This window comes from Panthera leo, chromosome D1, assembly GCF_018350215.1.
Source record: "Panthera leo isolate Ple1 chromosome D1, P.leo_Ple1_pat1.1, whole genome shotgun sequence".
Lineage (NCBI taxonomy): Eukaryota > Metazoa > Chordata > Mammalia > Carnivora > Felidae > Panthera > Panthera leo.
This window is the reverse complement of record NC_056688.1, coordinates 70,567,720-70,585,526: the sequence shown is the minus strand read 5'-3', so window position 1 is coordinate 70,585,526 and position 17,807 is coordinate 70,567,720. Positions and strand designations below refer to the sequence as shown.

Genomic DNA, 17,807 nt, shown 5'->3' with positions numbered 1-17,807 from the left:
GTTACCATATGACCTGGCAATTCCAAGAGAAGTGGAAATGTATATCTACATAAAAACTTGTACATGAATGTTCACAGCAGCCTTATTCATAATAGCCAAAAAGTGGAAACAAAACGAAATGTCTGTCAACTGACAAGTGGAGAAATAAAATGTATATTACTTGCAACTGAAAAGGAATGATGTACTGATACATCCTACAACATGCATAAATCTCAAAGGTATTAGGATATCTACCTATCTATCTAAAGAAGCCAACATAGGGGCGCCTGGGTGGCTCAGTCAGTTGAGTGTCTGACTTTGGCTGAGGTCACGATCTCACGGTTCATGGGTTTGAGCCCCGTGTCGGTTCTGGGCTGACACCTCAGAGCCTGGAGCCTGCTGATTCTGTGTCTCCCTCTCTCTCTGCCCCTCCCCCACTCATGTTTTGTCTCTCTCTACCTCTCAAAAATAAAGAAATGTAATAAAAAAAATTTTTTTTTAAATAAAGAAGCCAACATAACAGATGGAAAAGAAAATATCTGCAATACAGAGAGCAAAGTTCTGCATCAGATATAAGCTCTGATTATTCCAGAACAGGCTTGGGCTGGGGAAGCAGAGAAGATTTCATGGGGTTGATGATGTCTTGGGTGAGCTTTAAAGGATGAGTAGGCATTATCTAATTGATAAGGATGGAGAAAGAGCCTTCTTGGTAAAGCAAATAGCATGTGCTGACTGAAACATAAAAAAAGAAGTCAAAAAATATTTACTAAGTGCCTAGTATGCATTAGAGAGGCAGGCACTGGGATTCTGCTATGAAAAAGATTATGGGTAAAGTTCTTGGGCCCAGTGTCCACCCTGAACCAATGAGCCAATGATGGGGGTGAGAAATAGGATGATGTAGTAGTAACATGGCTTTTGGCCCCTAACCCCTAACCCCTAACCCTAACCCTAACCCTAACCCTAAACCCTAAACTCCTGACATGAAGCAAATAGTTTCTATAGAGAAGTCAATACCTCAAAATACGTCCCACTGTGGCTGTGAAGGTAACAGTTTTGTCCCAGGCTCTGATGGGATCTGTGCACCGTTGACAGCTTTTCCTGGGTCTTCTCCAGGTTACACACCCCTCACCCTCCCAAGGTGTGTCCCGTGCCCTTTGCTGGTAGCTCAAGTTGGTAACCACCAAGGGACGGACAGCGAGTGATAGGCCAGGGCAAACACACTCTGCATCTGAAGGAAGCAGGGAGGCTGGGGGTGCAGCCTTCTGAGAATCTGGCCTGAGGACAGTTGGGCTGGCCCCAAAAGAGGCAGAGAGGATATAGAAGATAGATGCCTAGTGTAAAAGGCTCCCTGCTAGGCAGTTCAACTCTCCCTCAGAGTTATTTCCATGAAATTATCACCCCGAGGCACTAATAAGGTGATCTGAGAGGCAGCCAGTATTTTGCATAATTCCCAGTAGGCCGGTACTAAGGGAGGACCATGATCATTCCCTTGTATCTTCCAAGAACAATAAGGGCACGTGGATGAATGTCATTGAAGGAGCAGAAGCGGAGGGACACCTGGCAGCCCCCTGTCGCGGAGCCAACCCGAGGAACCCTCTGGAATGGTGCTGGGGGAGGAGACAACTGTAGCTGTTGGAGTTTTGCTCCAAAATTGTCCCATATCTGGGTCAGGCAAGTAACTGTAGCATCTCCCTGGCTCTAGGCTCCTCCCTTCAGCCTTCAAACATGCTCAAACCTCATACCACGTGTACAAAACCCTCCCGCACCCCCCTCAGTTGCCGAGTTATCTCTCTGCTCCCCTCCGAAGTCAGTCTTCTGGAAAGAGTTTGCCTCTGCTGCGTTTATGGTCTTACTGCAATAATTCCCAACAAATCGTGAAAGTGGACACCAATCACTCCTTTATCTTCCTTGCTCCTCTGTTGGCCCTAAAATTCTTGGGATCCTCTTCTCTTGGTTGGTTCTCTCTGTACCTCTCTGATTTCTCTGAATTCAGCTTTTTCACTGAATTCTTCTATGTGGCCCATTCCTTAAGTGTTGCTCACCCAGGGTCTGCCCTTGACACTATCTCCTTTTTGCTCTGGGTGATCTCACCCATTCCTCACCAGTCCATCACACACTGACAACTCCCAGCTCCCTATCTCTTTTCTGAGCTTCCAACCTCTTTATCGTCCCACTCCCTGGATAGACCAGGTCCCCCAACTCAATATTGACACAATCGAGCTAATCATCAGTTCCCTCAAATTTGCTTCTGTGATGTTCCTGAGCTCAGTTGGTGGCAAGACGCTTTTACTCAGATACAAAATAAGAAATCTAAGTAATATTCTATCCAGTCCATCTTCGTGTCTGATGTCATTGACAATTTAACATCTCCAACGCCTTTCATCTACCTTCCCAACTCCCATCCCGATTTCTAGCACCGCTGATTTAGTTCAGACTTCAGTGTTTCTTCTATGGACTTTGCAACAGTTTTGCTAACAGGTTTCTCTGCTTTTCACCTTTCTCTCCCTGGATTCCACCCTCCATATTACTGTCTAAGTGATCTATTGAAACAGAAACCTATTGAAACAGAAATCTATACTCCATCAGTTGGTTGAAAGTCCTTTAATGGTTCTCTACTTCTCTCGGGATAAAATCCAAATTCTGGACCCTGAATCCATGATGAAGAGAACCTGATAGGAAGTGTGCAGGGGAAGGGTTGGGAGAGGTTCTCCTCACAGCTAAAAGGGGATGCACAGGAACCAATGCTCCCCTTCTCTTTTGGAGATGAAATGTCTGCTTGTGACATCTGGAAATTCTTTGCTCATGTCTTAACCACAAGGACAGATATTGCAGACATGCTAAGGAAAGGCGAGCAGAAAGACTGAAAGCACTTGGATCTTGCTGATCTCCCTAAGCCACTGAATTAACCAGCCCTGGAATGACATACTTCTAGATTTCCTGGAGCATGGGATAACAAATGTCCTAATTATTTAAACTACTTTAGTTAGGTTTCCTGTTCTTGCAGTCGAAAGCACCCTAACTAATACATTTATACTATGTTTCCCTTTTTTAAGATAGAGAAAACACCAAAAACTGTGTTAAAGTCTTCTGAAAGAAAAAAAAAGAAGTCTGCTGTGACCCTCTTAGGAAGTATTAGGTCTGTGTCTTCATTTTGTTTCCATGTAATAGGGTACCTTCCTCTTGTTGCAGCATTTACAACAGATTTTTTTTTTTTTTTAGATTTCTTTTAACGTATTACAGCCAAAGCAGTTACTGCTGCAGTGGACAGCCAAATGCATTCCCAAATTCAGTCCCTTACTTATACAAACAAAAACTTCCCCGCCCCTCAGAGCCATGTCTAGCCTGCTTTAGCCCTTAGGTCAGTGTCAGTGTAAGGAATATAATAATAGCGAGTCAGCTACATTCTGTGGCGAGCTGGGTGTCACAGCTCATCTCTGCTGAAACATCTAGTTATGCTGGGCTGGTCGTCATGGAAACACAGCTGATGATGTGAGCATATGGCCTAGAGCCTCTGTCTCTTACATTCCCAGTGAGGGAGGGGAGCTGGTACTTGAGAACAACGCCACAATGTCCTATATTATCTGCTGTGCTTGTTGAATGAAGGGGAAGAATAGATTGCTGTGGAGAGAGCTGAACTGGGGGTGCCGGGAGGAGTTAGAACTCAGAGAGCTCTGGTTCCTCTGTGAACAGACACTGAGTAAGGCCGGTGTACATAAACCGCATGCCGATGGACCTGCGGAGGGGCGGGTGCTGGGGAACAAACGCAATGAATACTGTGTGCTGGATGCTGAATTACAAATAACAACAATAATTGGGATTTGGAGAACACACAGTGCGAGGTCCTTTACATCATTATTTCATTTAGCCCATGCAACAATCCATGTAGCCGATTCTGTTATTCTCCTGATTTTTCAGAAAAGGAAACTCAGTAAATGATTGCCCAAAGTCACATGGCTCGGAAGCGGGTAAGCCCAGGCTTGAACCCAGGGTCATCTACCTCCAAAATACATGCATAAACATATGCGACACTGTATTTCTACCATGATAAATACCTTGGATATCTTATTTTAGTAAAAGAAATGGGTTGGTGTTACACTTCACGCCAAGCTTATAAAGATGTAGTACAAGGTGCTTGTCTGAAATATCATCACATAGCGCAAATGAGAATCTTTTGGACTGTGAGCTGTATTAAAGCATAGCTCTCCTGACAGTTGGGGAAGGTTGCTAACATCATTTCCATTTGACAAATGAGGAGCCTTATGCTCAGACAGATGAAGCAATGGTCACATGGCTGGTGGTAAAGAAGGAAGAGAAACCAGTGGGTGTCATTCAGAGCCTGTGTCCCATTCATTCCCTACTCTGCTGTAGGGCCGGGTAGGCTGCCTCTCCTTGTCCACTGTGGCTGCTGTTGCCATATTGGGTTAACTCCAATGCCCACTCATCTGTGGCCAAGAGGCTCAGGTATTTAACTGCTTTTTCAATTTCGTAGTTGAATTTCGTCTGCCTAGACCGAAACAATCAAAACAACTACCATCACAACTAGAAAACCCAGTATGGCCATAGTTGAATTAAAGGTCTTTTCCCGTGAAAGCTGCTCTCCTCTCATACCCCAATCTTATATATATGTGTGTATATATATATATATATACACACATATATATATATATATGTATATATATATATATATTTTTTAACGTTTATTCATTTTTGAGACAGAGAGAGACAGAGCATGAACGGGGGAGGGGCAGAGAGAGAGGGAGACACAGAATCAGAAGCAGTCTCCAGGCTCTGAGCCATCAGCCCAGAGCCCGACGCGGGTCTCAAACTCAAGGACCGCGGGATCGTGACCTGAGCTGAAGTCGGACGCTTAACCGACTGAGCCACCCAGGTGCCCCCATACCCCAATCTTAGATGGCACCATCACGTACTCTGCTGCTCATTCCAGTAACACAGGGTCCTCCTTCACATTGCCCTCTCTTTTCTCTTTTTCATACTGAATCCATCGAGTCCTGACCGTTCTACTGAATTGGTCTAGTCTCCTCACTACCCTAACCCATTCCATTTCCATCTTTCGTCTGATGACTGCAAGAATCTCTTCGCAGCCCTCTGTGCCTCTACTCTTGCATCCTTGTAGTCCTTCCAACCCACGTCTCCACTGCAGCAGACTCTTACCATGGCACTTGGGATTAAATGATTTCCTGTGACTCTTTGAAGAATGTCCAAAATCTTTCACATGGCTTCTGTCATGTTATACTCTGTTTTGTGTTCTCAGAGTATCCTCTCCTTTTCCTCCACAGCACCTGTCACATGTATGATCATGATTTGTTCGATGTGTCTCTGCATTAGAGTCCAGATCCTGCATTCTAGACCCTACTCTGCCATTCACTGTGCTACCTTGACAAAGAAGCGAGATCATTGCTTTTATGCCAGTCTCTATTGTATATCTTTGGGTGTCTGTGTCCTCTACTGACCTCTGAGTTCCTTTGGGAGGAATATGACTAGAAACCAAGTCTGTCTGACCTCAGAACCTAAATTTCCTAAGTTTTGTGGAAGAACAAGAATGAGGAAAATAATTGTGCAGGTGAGGAAACTGAAGCCCAGGATGGCAAAGCGATTTGCCCCACATCACACAGAGCCCCCTGCCTCCTCATCCGGGGCTTTTTCCTGCAGTCCACCGTATCCCACACAGCAACACCTGACAGAGGCTAAGGGGAGCCAAAAAGGCAATTCTGACATCTCTCCTGAGTATTGGCATTGTGACTACTAGACTTTCTAAGGTCTCTGTACCCCTCTTCCCATCCTGAATCAGCATTAGAGCTTAGCTCTGGATGAGCTCTGAAGGTTGTTCTCGCTGGGCCAAGGAAGCACTGCTCATCTGCTTTGCAGGGGTCCTGGGAAGCATCGGGGTGAAGAGGACATATCCCTGTCTGGCCCTGAGGGACCTGCCTGGGTTTCGGGTTACCACATTTCAGTCCTTGATAAAACTTCCCTTGGGAGCCACATGGGACTCTGCTAGGTCAAGAGCAGTTTAGGGGATATTATAAGTAGGCATCATGCCAGGTGGACCAATTGGGAAAGGATGCTGCTTTGGGAGCCCATTTTACACAACCTCCCTTCCTTAGGCTGGCTCAGTGTCACTTGGTGGCCCTGGGCTGTCTCCTCTGCAAGGTGCCTTCCTTCAGGGCACAAATTGCCCCACCAGAAGTTGCAGCCTGTCAGAAGTTCTGATCCCTAGAAATTCTTCCCCTCCTCTGGCCATTTCTCGTGATCCTGTGATCTGTTCAAAGCCTTATTCACCACTTGTTTTTTTTTGTTTTGTTTTGTGCATTTTTTTGTTTCTTCTTTCATGTTTATTTATTTTTGAGAGAGAGCCCACATGTGAGCGGGAGAAGGGCAGAGAGGAGACAGAGGATTAGAAGCAGGCTCCACGTTGACAGCAGAGAGCCCTATGTGGGGCTCAAACTCACAGAACCATGAGATCATGACCTGAGCCAAAGTCAGACACTTAACCGTTTAACCAACTGAGCCACCCAGGTGCCCCACCACTCCCCTATTAAGATGAGGTCTAGAGAACTCCACATCCACACCTACTGTCCCTCACCGACCTCCTGAATCATGGCTCTTCCTCTCCTGGAGTTCATAATCTAGGGAAAGAGACCAGGAAAGAATCCAAGGTTGTTCTGAGGAGTCGCCCAAATTGCATCCATTTACCTCCTCTCAGAATCAGATATGGGCACATTAGTGGGACCTCGTGAGGATCCTGACTGAGGGGCCTACTAGGATGGTGGGGGAAGGGACAAAGGGAGAGGCAGTGGGCAAGGTGGAGCCAAGGGCACTGGAATGGAGGTCAGGAAGCCTCAGCCCATCCCTCCACGGATGTGTGATCTTGGGCAGGTGGTCTCTTTGCTGGTGCTCACTTTCCTCAGTGTTGTCCAGGGAGTTGGCTGTACTGACAACTAGGATCTCCGTTAGGGTGGACATGCCATCACCCCTGTAAAGGACCCATCAAACCACCAGAGCAGGGGCTCCCCATGTGTGCTAGACACAGCTCACACACATCATGTTCACATACATACACATCAGGTTAGGTGATCTTAGGAGGATAGAAGATAAGCATTTTCTATTTTAATAGCTATGTATTTTTTCATGTTTATTTAGTATTTTGAGAGAGAGAGAGAGAGAGAGCAGGGGAGGGACAGAGAGGTGAACAGAGGACCCAAAGGGAGCTCTATGCTGACAGTAGTAAGCCCAACATGGGGCTCAGACTCACTGACTGTGAGATCATGACGTGCACAAAAGTCAGAGGTTCAACCCACTCAGCCACCCAGGTGCCCCAGTGGTTATGCATTTTTTAATAAAGGGAAAATATATAGCAAGCATTTAAAGAATGGGTATATTTTTTTCTTGGGAAATGATTTTTGTTAGACTTTTTTAAAGTATTCACTAACTAGAAACACATGTGACAAATAGACACAGCAGAACACCTGAGGGTGGTATATAAAAAGACCGATACCCAAGCAATGTGGATTTAGAGAACATTCCATTTCCCCCCAAAGACATTTGCCCTGCTTCATCTTTTCTTCTGTACTAATTTTCTTTCCCAACAATGAGAACACTATATTTGATCATGGTTCCTTTGACACCCTCTCTCTCTTTTTTTTATGTTTATTTATTTTTGAGAGAGACAGAGAGACAGAGTGAGCGCGGTGGAGGGACAGAGAAAAAGAGAAGGAGACAGTATCCAAAGCAGGCTCCAGGCTCTGAGCTGTCAGAGCAGACCCAGAATGGGGGCTTGAACCCACGAACCAAGAGATCATGACCTCAGCGGAAGTCTTAACAGGCTGGAGGCTTAACAGACTGAGCCCTGCCCGAAGGCGTCCCTGCATCTTCTGTTGGGAAACTCAGAACTAAATTCAAAACTCAATCTCAGATATTTTATCGATCTTTACATTGGCAAGGTACGTGTTTGCTTTGAATCTGCTCTCCTTCCTACCTCTCAATTATCATTTTTTTTCTGAGGAGTCTTCCATTGTGAATTGTGGAAAGTTAAAAGCGGTGAGGTGCCATTTGTACAAGTAATTTTCGAAATTAAAGAACTAAAAAGCATACATCTGATGAGCAGGGACTGACATCAGCTTCGGCTTCTATTCATAACGTAGGAACCAGCTTTCACAGATCCTTTCCTAGGTCATTTTTGTCCTCATTAATAAGACTCAGAGCTCCCTACTGGGGTAAATATTAGCATTGTCCCCACGCGTGTCACAGATGGGAAACCGGGGCATAAGGCAGCAAGAGGACCTGCTCATGGTCACGAGCGGAGAGCCAAATCTAAGTCCTCGGACTCCCATTTCCATACCTCGTCTGTCACCATAAATTCTTTGTCTTTTTAAAACAAGCCGGACAGCCCCCTGGGCGGACAGGCGGGGCGAACGCGAGCCGGGGAGGCGGCCAGGGCTGCGGAACGGAGGCACGTGACCCGCGCGCGCCGCGCTCCCGGCGCAGCCCTCCCTGCCCCTGCCTGGCCGCGGCTCCCGGGCAGCGGCGCGCGGGCTCCGGGCGCCCCAGGCGGACTTCCGCGGCCCCGGCCGGGCTGGGTCTCCCGCACCGCCGCTTCCGCCTAGGTGGCTTGGCTTTTCCCTGGCTTGAAGCCCCATCCCTCTGACGGCACAGCCGGTTGGCGCCCCTCGTCAGCAGTGCCCGCGGCCCCCGCTGGTCCCAGAGTCACGCCCCCAAGCGCGTCCCCGGTGGCCTGCGCGGAGGAGGGAACGAGAGCCCGGTGACTCCGGGCTGGCTGTCGCCGGGTCTGCCCGCCAGCGTGCGCGCCTTCACATCAGCGCTCGAGTCCGCTCTCCTGGCGGTTACCTGCGCGCTTTGCGCTGAGAGCGAGTCTGCTTTTGTTAGGACTCCGGGTTTCTCCAAGCTCGAGGGGCTGTGGGAGGTGGTGGCAAGTGTGGCGGTGGTTCCCTAGGCACATCGGCGGGCAGCAGGTTTTTCTTAAAAGGTGGGGGGGGGCGGGGATCCCTCCGTTTCTCCCCCTCCGTAATTGCATAAATAAGATACTCAAGGTGGAAAAACACGAGAGAAGTGGAATATCATAAAGGAAAAATACAAACATTTCTATTCATTCGCTTCCTCTCAGCCCAAGGACGACCACTGTCGTTACTTGGTAGTGTCTGTCCTTCCATGTCAATATTTTTACTGCCCCTGAAAAATACATTGTTTCTCCCACACCCCGCCAAAATAAATAAAAGGCACCAAAATGGTTACCATTTTGTAGGGTTTTTTATTTGTTCGTTTGGTTTTACTTCTTAGGAGCAAACCGTGAACCTTTTCTGTAACAACCAATGTTCATCTACAATATGATTTTTAATGGTTGTACAGGATCCCATTATGTGGATATATCATAATTTATTTAATCAATACTCTGTTGTTTGGCATTTTAAGTGGTTTCCATTTTCCCCCCACTACAACAATACTGTGATGAGTGCCCGAGAATGTACATTTTCATGCATTATTTCTGATTATATTTTTCAATTCTTGGAAGCAGTATTGCAGGGTCAAACAGTATGCACATATTTAAGGCTTTACTCTGGCAGTTCGACAGTGGTTTTAAAACATAATTTTATTTAATGTAAAAACAACATTAGAGCAACAATAATGAATTCCTCAAAAGAGCCACAAACTTCTTTCTCTGACAAATCAATTGTTTTTATTTGCTTATGTTCCTGGCTATATGCAAAGAGTTTTTATTTTATTTTATTTTATTATTTTTGCATTACCAAAACTCCTAACATTTATTTATGCTCTAGTGCCGGGTGTGTGTGCTTTGTCTATTGATTAATTTTAAAAGGTAAAAGTGAATGCACAGCATTTATATTGTTCAGTTAGTAAATATGGGTCTCTGCTGAACCAGATAGCATACTAGCTTTGTATTTTCTTCGGAACAGGTCTTTGGGGCTTTATAGGGGGTAATATTTTTAGCATCAGCGCCAAGAGGATTCTCTTTTCTTATACATTATCCATTGCTTATAATCATACCCCTATTATTTTCATCATGTTTGGGCAAGACTTTCTTGTCTTGATTTTTGTTTTCCCTGGAATTTCAAATGGCTGTTGCGTTTTTCTTACAGACAAAAGAATAATGTGCTTTTACGATTTCCTACAGTTTTTTCATCCCTCAGTCATGCTGTCGATTAAATTTGGCTGCCTCTTCAAGCAGTGCGTGGTCTGGTTTCTTGACTAACATCTGAGACTTCCCTTTCACTGCACTCTTGGGTTGGAGCCTCTGTTTCCTGAACTCCATGTTTACTCTTTCTTGGTTTTGTTTCTTTTTAAAAAAATTTTTAGAGTACGTAATTTATTTAGTTAAGTTCAAGTTAGTTAACATACAGTGTAGTATCAGTTTCAGGAGTAGAACCCACTGATTCATCACTTACGTACAACACCCAGGGCTCATCCCAGCAAGTGCCCTCCTTAATGCCCATCACCTATTTAGCCCACCCCCCAACCCACCTCCCCTCTAGCAACCCTCAATTTGTTCTCTGTATTTAAGAGTCTCTTATGGGTTGCCTCCCTCTCTGTTTTTATCTTCTTTTTCCTTCCCTTCCCCTATGTTCATCTGTGTTTCTTAAATTCCATGTATGAGTGAGATAATAAGATATTTGTTTTTCTCTCCCTGACTTATTTCACTTAGCATAATACACTTTAGTTCCATCCACATTGTTGCAAATGGCAAGATTTCACTCTTTTTGACTGCAGAGTAATACTCCATTGTATATATATACCACATCTTATTTATCCATTCATCAGTCGATGGACATTTGGGCTCTTCCTATAATTTGCTATTGTTGATAACACTGCTATACATGTTGGGGTTCCATTTGAAACAACACTCCTGTATCCTTTGGATAAAAATACCTAGTAGTGCAATGGCTGGGTCATAGGGTAGTTCTATTTTTAATTTTTTGAGGAACCTCCATACTGTTTTCCAGAGTGGCTGCACCAGTTTGCATTCCCACAACAGTGCACAAGGGTTCCCCTTTCTCCACATCCTCACCAACAGATGTTTCCTGAGTTGTTAATTTTAGCCCTTCTGGCAGGTGTAAGGTGGTATCTCACTGTGGTTTTGATTTGTACTTCTCTGATGATGAGTGATGTTGAGCATTTTTTCATGTGTCTGTTAGCCATCTGGATGTGTTCCTTGGAAAAATGTCTATTCATGTCTTCTGCCCATTTCTTCAATGGATTATATGTTTTTTGGGTATTGAGTTTGATAAGTTCTTTACACATTTTGGATACTAACCCTTTATTAGATATATCACTTGCAAATATCTTCTTCCATCCTGTCAATTGCCTTTTAGTTTTGTTGATTGTTTCCTTGGCTGGGCAGAAGCTTTTTATCTTGATGAAGTCCCGATGTTCATTTTTGCTTTTATTTCCCTTGCCTTCAGGAACACGTCTAGTAAGAATTTGCTCCAGCCGAGGTCAAAGATGTTGCTGCTTGTTTTCCCCTCTAGGATTTTGATGATTTTCTGTCTCACATTTAGGTCTTTAATTCATTTTGAATTTATTTTTATGTGTGGTGTAAGAATGTGGTCCAGTTTCATTCTTCTGCATGTTACTGTCCAGTTCTCCCAGCACCATTTGCTGAAGAGACTGTTTTTCATTGGATATTCTTTCCTGCTTTGTCAAAGGTTAGTTGGTCATACATTTTTGGGTCCATTTCTGGGTTCTCTATTCTGTTCCACTGATCTAAGTGTCTGTTTTTGTGTCAGTACCATACTGTCTTGATGATTACAGCTTTGTAATACAGCTTGAAGTCTGGAATTGTGATGCCTCCAGCTTTGGTTTTCTTTTTGAGGATTGCTTTGGTTATTCGGGATCTTTTCTGGCTCCATACAAATTTTAGGATTGTTTGTTCTAGCTCTGTGAAGAATGTCAGTGTTATTTTGATAGGAATTGCATTGAACGTATAGATTGCTTTGGGTAATATCGACATTTTAACAATGTTCTTTCCAATCCATGAGCATGGAATGTTTTTCCATTTCTTTGTTTGTGCCTTCTTCAATTTCTTTCATAAACTTTCTATGGTTTTCAGCATACAGATCTTTTACCTCTCTGGTTACATTTATCTCTAGGTATCTTGGTTTTTTGGTGCAATTGTAAACGGGATCGATTCATTGATTTCTCTTTCTGTTCCTTCATTATTGGTGTATAGAAATGCAACTGATTTCTGTACATTGATTTTATATCCTGTGACTAACATAATTTTATTCAATGTAAAAACAACATTAGAGCAACAATACTGAATTCCTCAAATCAATTGTTTTTTTTCCTGGCTATACGCAAAGAATTTTGCTACATGCAAAAGTTTTATTTTAATTTATTTTATTATTTGAGAGAGAGAGCGCACAGGTGTGTGCACCCACATGTGCAAGTGGGGGAGGGGTAGAGAGAGGGAGAGAGAGAGAAATCTTTCTTTTTTAATATTTATTTTTGAGAGAGAGAGAGGTTGTGCAAGCAGGGCAAACAAGGGCAGAGAAAGAGGGGGACAGATCTGAAGGGGGCTCTGTGCTGACAGCGGAGAGCCCAATGTGGGGCTCAAACTCATAAACTGTGAGACCATGACCTGAGCCAAAGTCGGACACTTAACTGACTGAGCCACCCAGGTGCTCTCTGAGGGAGAGAAAATCTTAAACAGGCTCCACACCCAGCACAGAGCCTGGCAGAGAATCCCCAACAGGCTTCATGCTGTCAAAGGGGAGCCAAGCATGGGGTCGATCCCATGACCCTGGGATCATGATCTGAGCTGAAAGAAAACCTGATGTTAAATCCCATCCCCACCACTGACAAAATGAGTGGTTTAGGGCAGGTCACTAAATCTCTTTGCTCCTCTCTTTGGTATTTTAAAATGAAAATAACAGTCACACCTACTTATAGGGTGAGATGAGGGTGCGATCATTTACTGGAACATGTAAGAGTCAGTCCTTTATAGTTAAAGAAGTAGTAGACAGACGGTGAGTTTTTATTTTATTTTATTTTATTTTATTTTATTTTATTTTATTTTATTTTTAGATAGATGGTGAGTTTCAAATTATTTTAAAAGTCAATGTGAATGATAGCATACATGAAAATTAAAATGGCACAGAGTTACTAGTTTTGTTTTATCAGTAATAGTATTTTTCACCTAGACAATGGGAAAGATCAAAGATTTAACAACACTGTGGAGTGGAAAGTCAGGGGAAACAGATATTTTCATTCATTGCTGATTGAGCCCAGCCCAGCTCCTAGGATTTTCCAAGGTACTCAGGGACCCAATGCCTCAAGAATTTCATCTCTTTGCCTGAGGGACTTCTCTGAACTGCGGAGGTCCATTCTTGCCACCAGCAGGCCAGCTCAAGGAATTAGCACATACCCCCCTAGTCCATCTCACACCCCCTTGCTTCTAGGGCAGCCTTCCACCAATGACTCTTGGGAGATGCGGCTCCTTCATCTTTGTTTAGGAGACTCTGGACCAGGTCTCGTAATTTCTCAGTGGCATTAAGTTCCAGTCACCCACTGGAGTAGCTGGCCTCATGACACATCCCATTCCTGATTACCCCCGCCCCCTGAGTAGATTTACATCTCTTTGGCTAGAATTGTGTTATATGGTCACCCTTTCTGGTATAGGAGGCTACAAAAGCAAGTATCCTTCCAACTTCTTTCTTTGGAAGCAGCATGGAAGAAAAGAGTTGGTGATGTGCACTAAAGTAGGCTTTCTGGTGTTGTCACAGGGGCTTCTCAACAGTGTTGAAGCTGTGAAAACCTTCCTTCAAATAAAATCTTTCATGGAAGCATATTTTGAAAAGCTGATGAAGGTGGGGTGACTTTGGCTAGAGGAGAATGAGGGCTTAAAGCTTTGTGTGGCCAGCACTCCCTCACTCAGTAAGAGGTATTTCCTGCTTTCTAGCTGTCAAACACCCATATCATCTTGCAATTAGTTCTCAAGTCTTCCATCTGGGAGACAACCACATGCGTGTAAGCTTGGGAGGTAGTTCCCATCTTCCCTTAGGAGGCCGAAGACCCAGATTCCGCACCCCCACCTCCAACTTCCTTGCAAAACCTGAGCCAGGTGATTTAGGTTGTCAGTCACACATTCTTTCCTGGTTTTTTTGTTTTTTAAGTTTATTTTATTTTGAGAGAGAGTGTGCAAGGGTGGGTGGTTCAGAGAGAGAGGGAGAGAGAGAAAATCCCAAGCAGGTTTCACACCCACACCGTCAGCATAGAGCTCAGTGGGGGGCTCAAACACATGAACCATGAGATCATGACCCAGAGCCAAAGCCAGAGGAATAACTGACTGAGCCACATAGGCGCCCTGGTCTTTAAATCGCAAGAGCATGTGACAGCGGGGGGTGAGGGGTAGTGGTGAATGGAGGTCATTTTCCTTTCAGCAGCAATGCCGCATGCACCTGACTGTCCTTGCTCTGTGACCTGTGGTGTGGTTCCAGCTGCCTAGCCCTCTGGAATTCTCATTTCCTGCCTGTTTTCAGAACCTGGTTGTATAGCTTCCCATAGATTCCACAAGCCTCTGAGTTTGTCTCAGTGTACTGACTTTTGGTTTAAGATAGGTAGCGTTAACTTCTTTTGCTTATAGCCCCAAATCCTAGCCAATAAATACCCATAGACAGTTCTGTAGAACTTCTAAGGTTCCAAGGGGCATAGTTCAAAATCTGCTGCCTTAGGATAAATCTTTTGGACTGGAATTAAGGGACAAAGGTACAAATAGTTTAAAGTTTCTTGATAATTATTGCCAAAGAGTGTTCCAAAAATATTGTGAAAATTTATTTAATCACAAACACTGGGTATTATCATTGTCTTAATTTTCTCTAGTATGATGGCAGGGAAATGGTTCCTATTAATATTTTGATTTGCATTTATTTGAGAATATGAATCTAAATACTTTTCTGTATGTTGACTTATGGTTATAGTTCTATTTATGGAAGATGGTTTGTTCAAGCTTTAATTTTTCTTTTTATGATATGAACTTCACATAATTTAGATATTCATTCTTTGAACACTTACTGCAAACATTTTCTTGGCCTATTTTTATCTTCCTCTTGTTACTTTTCTTTGTATAGAAGCTTCACATTTTTATGTAGTAAAATCTGTTCATCTTTTCCTTTGTGATTTCTTCTTTTGCTTCAATACATAAAAGTTACTATTCCTTCAAAGATCTGATAAGTAGTGAATTCAATTTCCTGCCAATTTTTTTCTGTGATTTGGCTTTTATATATGTAATTCTTTAATCTGAGATTTTTTTTTTTTTTTTAGTATTATGTGTGAATCTAAGTGATTACATTGGCTTTTAGATTGATAGGCTTTGTGAACAAGCCAGGCCTCTGTATTCCTGTGTTGCTTTGTTTGGGGTTTTACTAATGCACACACAAATTGTCCAGGGAGCGGGGGCTTGTTATTGAGAGAAGTGTGAGTACAATGGAGAGAGAACTTTAGGCAATTGAGACAGAAACAAAGAGACAGGGAAGCACTGATTCAGAGACAGAAAAGCTGGAACAGAGAGTGAAACAGAAACAAAGGGAAGTGAGGAATCAAAGGTCAAGAGGCCAAGGGAGGGAAACCAGGATCCAGTGCAGGAGAGGGCTTTGGATGTCTCAGGCCTGGAGCTTTGACTGGTGACCACAGAGGTTGTGGGAGTGACGGCAGAGGCTGAGATGATATCAAGGGGCCGCAATGGAGGATCTCCCTCTGCCACACTGCCCACCCAGCTTTAGCCTATCCATGCACCTGGGGAGGCCTTGCATTTCATTTGGGGAACCCAGTTGCCTCATCATTCTCCAGCTGGCTCCAGGTCTGAGGATCTCAGGGCATAGAGGAAAATATCTTTCCTCTCTCCTATCTGTAGTCTTCCTTCTCTCTGTTCTCCTCTTTGATCTGCCTTCAGGCAAGCTTTCAAAGGAAGATCGTGAAGACCAACCATCTAAAATGGACACCAGTGGGGGCTACATAATCCAAATATCTCAGCTTGCCTCTGAAGCCCCATTATTATCCTTATCCAAGGGGGTAAGTGATTGTGCCAATATAGAGTAGATCTGGGTTTGAACTCTGGTCCCATCTAATTCCAAATCTTACAGTTCTTCACCGTGCATCAAGATATTGGCCTTGCCCTACATCTCCACTAGAAATTATCTTCCCTAAAATGCTTTCCTCTTTATCTCTGCTTATCCAGGTGTCATCTTCCCATCACAGCCACCTTCCATGTCCTGTAGCTCCGGCTTCATTTGGCACAGAGAGCTTACTTATAGTCTGGTTGTCTACACTCACCTAAATATTATGGTTTTATTGTCTTGTCTCCCCATTATAACTTGGGGTGGTGTGTTTTACCTGTTTGGACTTCCTGTGTTACTTCACACTGCACTTTCTGCTGCCCAATTGCTGGATCTTTCACTCCATCACTCCAGGGAAGAGAAGGCAGCCATAATAAGGGATGTGTCATGAGGCCAGCTACTCCAGTGGGTGACTGGAACTTAATGCCACTGAGAAATTACGAGACCTGGTCCAGAGTCTCCTAAACAAAGATGAAGGAGCCGCATCTCCCAAGAGTCATTGGTGGAAGGCTGCCCTAGAAGCAAGGGGGTGTGAGATGGACTAGGGGGGTATGTGCTAATTCCTTGAGCTGGCCTGCTGGTGGCAAGAATGGACCTCCGCAGTTCAGAGAAGTCCCTCAGGCAAAGAGATGAAATTCTTGAGGCACTGGGTCCCTGAGTACCTTGGAAAATCCTAGGAGCTGGGCTGGGCTCAATCAGCAATGAATGAAAATATCTGTTTCCCCTGACTTTCCACTCCACAGTGTTGTTAAATCTTTGATCTTTCCCATTGTCTAGGTGAAAAATACTACTACTGATAAAACAAAACTAGTAACTCTGTGCCATTTTAATTTTCATGTATGCTATCATTCACATTGACTTTTAAAATAATTTGAAACTCACCATCTATCTAAAAATAAAATAAAATAAAATAAAATAAAATAAAATAAAATAAAATAAAATAAAAACTCACCGTCTGTCTACTACTTCTTTAACTATAAAGGACTGACTCTTACATGTTCCAGTAAATGATCGCACCCTCATCTCACCCTATAAGTAGGTGTGACTGTTATTTTCATTTTAAAATACCAAAGAGAGGAGCAAAGAGATTTAGTGACCTGCCCTAAACCACTCATTTTGTCAGTGGTGGGGATGGGATTTAACATCAGGTTTTCTAACGTTAAAACCCATGCTCTTTTTATTGTGCCTATGTGTCCTTCGGACTTTTATCTTTTAAATGGGATAAAACAGACCAGCCACTTAACTCATGGGGGTGTTTTGATGTATAAAACAAAGAGTAGTGAACACCTGTTGTTTGCGTCTCTCCAGCGTCCTCTCTTTATTCTTCAGATAGAATCGAAATGATCAACTGGGAATTTGTTAGAATTGCCAATTCTTGGGCTTTCCCCACATATACTTAATCAGAAACTCTTGGGTTGGGCCCCAGCATCTGTGTTTTATCAATTCCTCCAGGTGATTCTGATTCATGCTGAAGATTGAGAAACACTGGCTTGGGGGAAAAAACGTAAATGGAGCCATCTTGCCAACACCAGGGGAAACCCTCCTTGACACAAGAGCTGTGTAGGACAAGCACAGCTGAGAGGTACAGAGAGTGAAGGAGTCCTAAAGACACCATTTGACTGAGTCTGGTCCAGCTTGAAGTTAGCTCAACAGCTGTATCATTTAGTTACAGAAACCAATAAATTCTTTTTATTTCGGTTTGAGTTGGGTTTCTGTCAATGGCAACCA

General features: G+C 43.8%; 1 protein-coding gene across 1 annotated transcript in view; it reads left to right on the top strand.

The window, feature by feature from the left end:
• RRAS2 (RAS related 2) overlaps positions 1 to 17,807 on the top strand; it is a 124,319-nt gene that overhangs the window by 19,883 nt on the left and 86,629 nt on the right. The window lies entirely within an intron of this gene.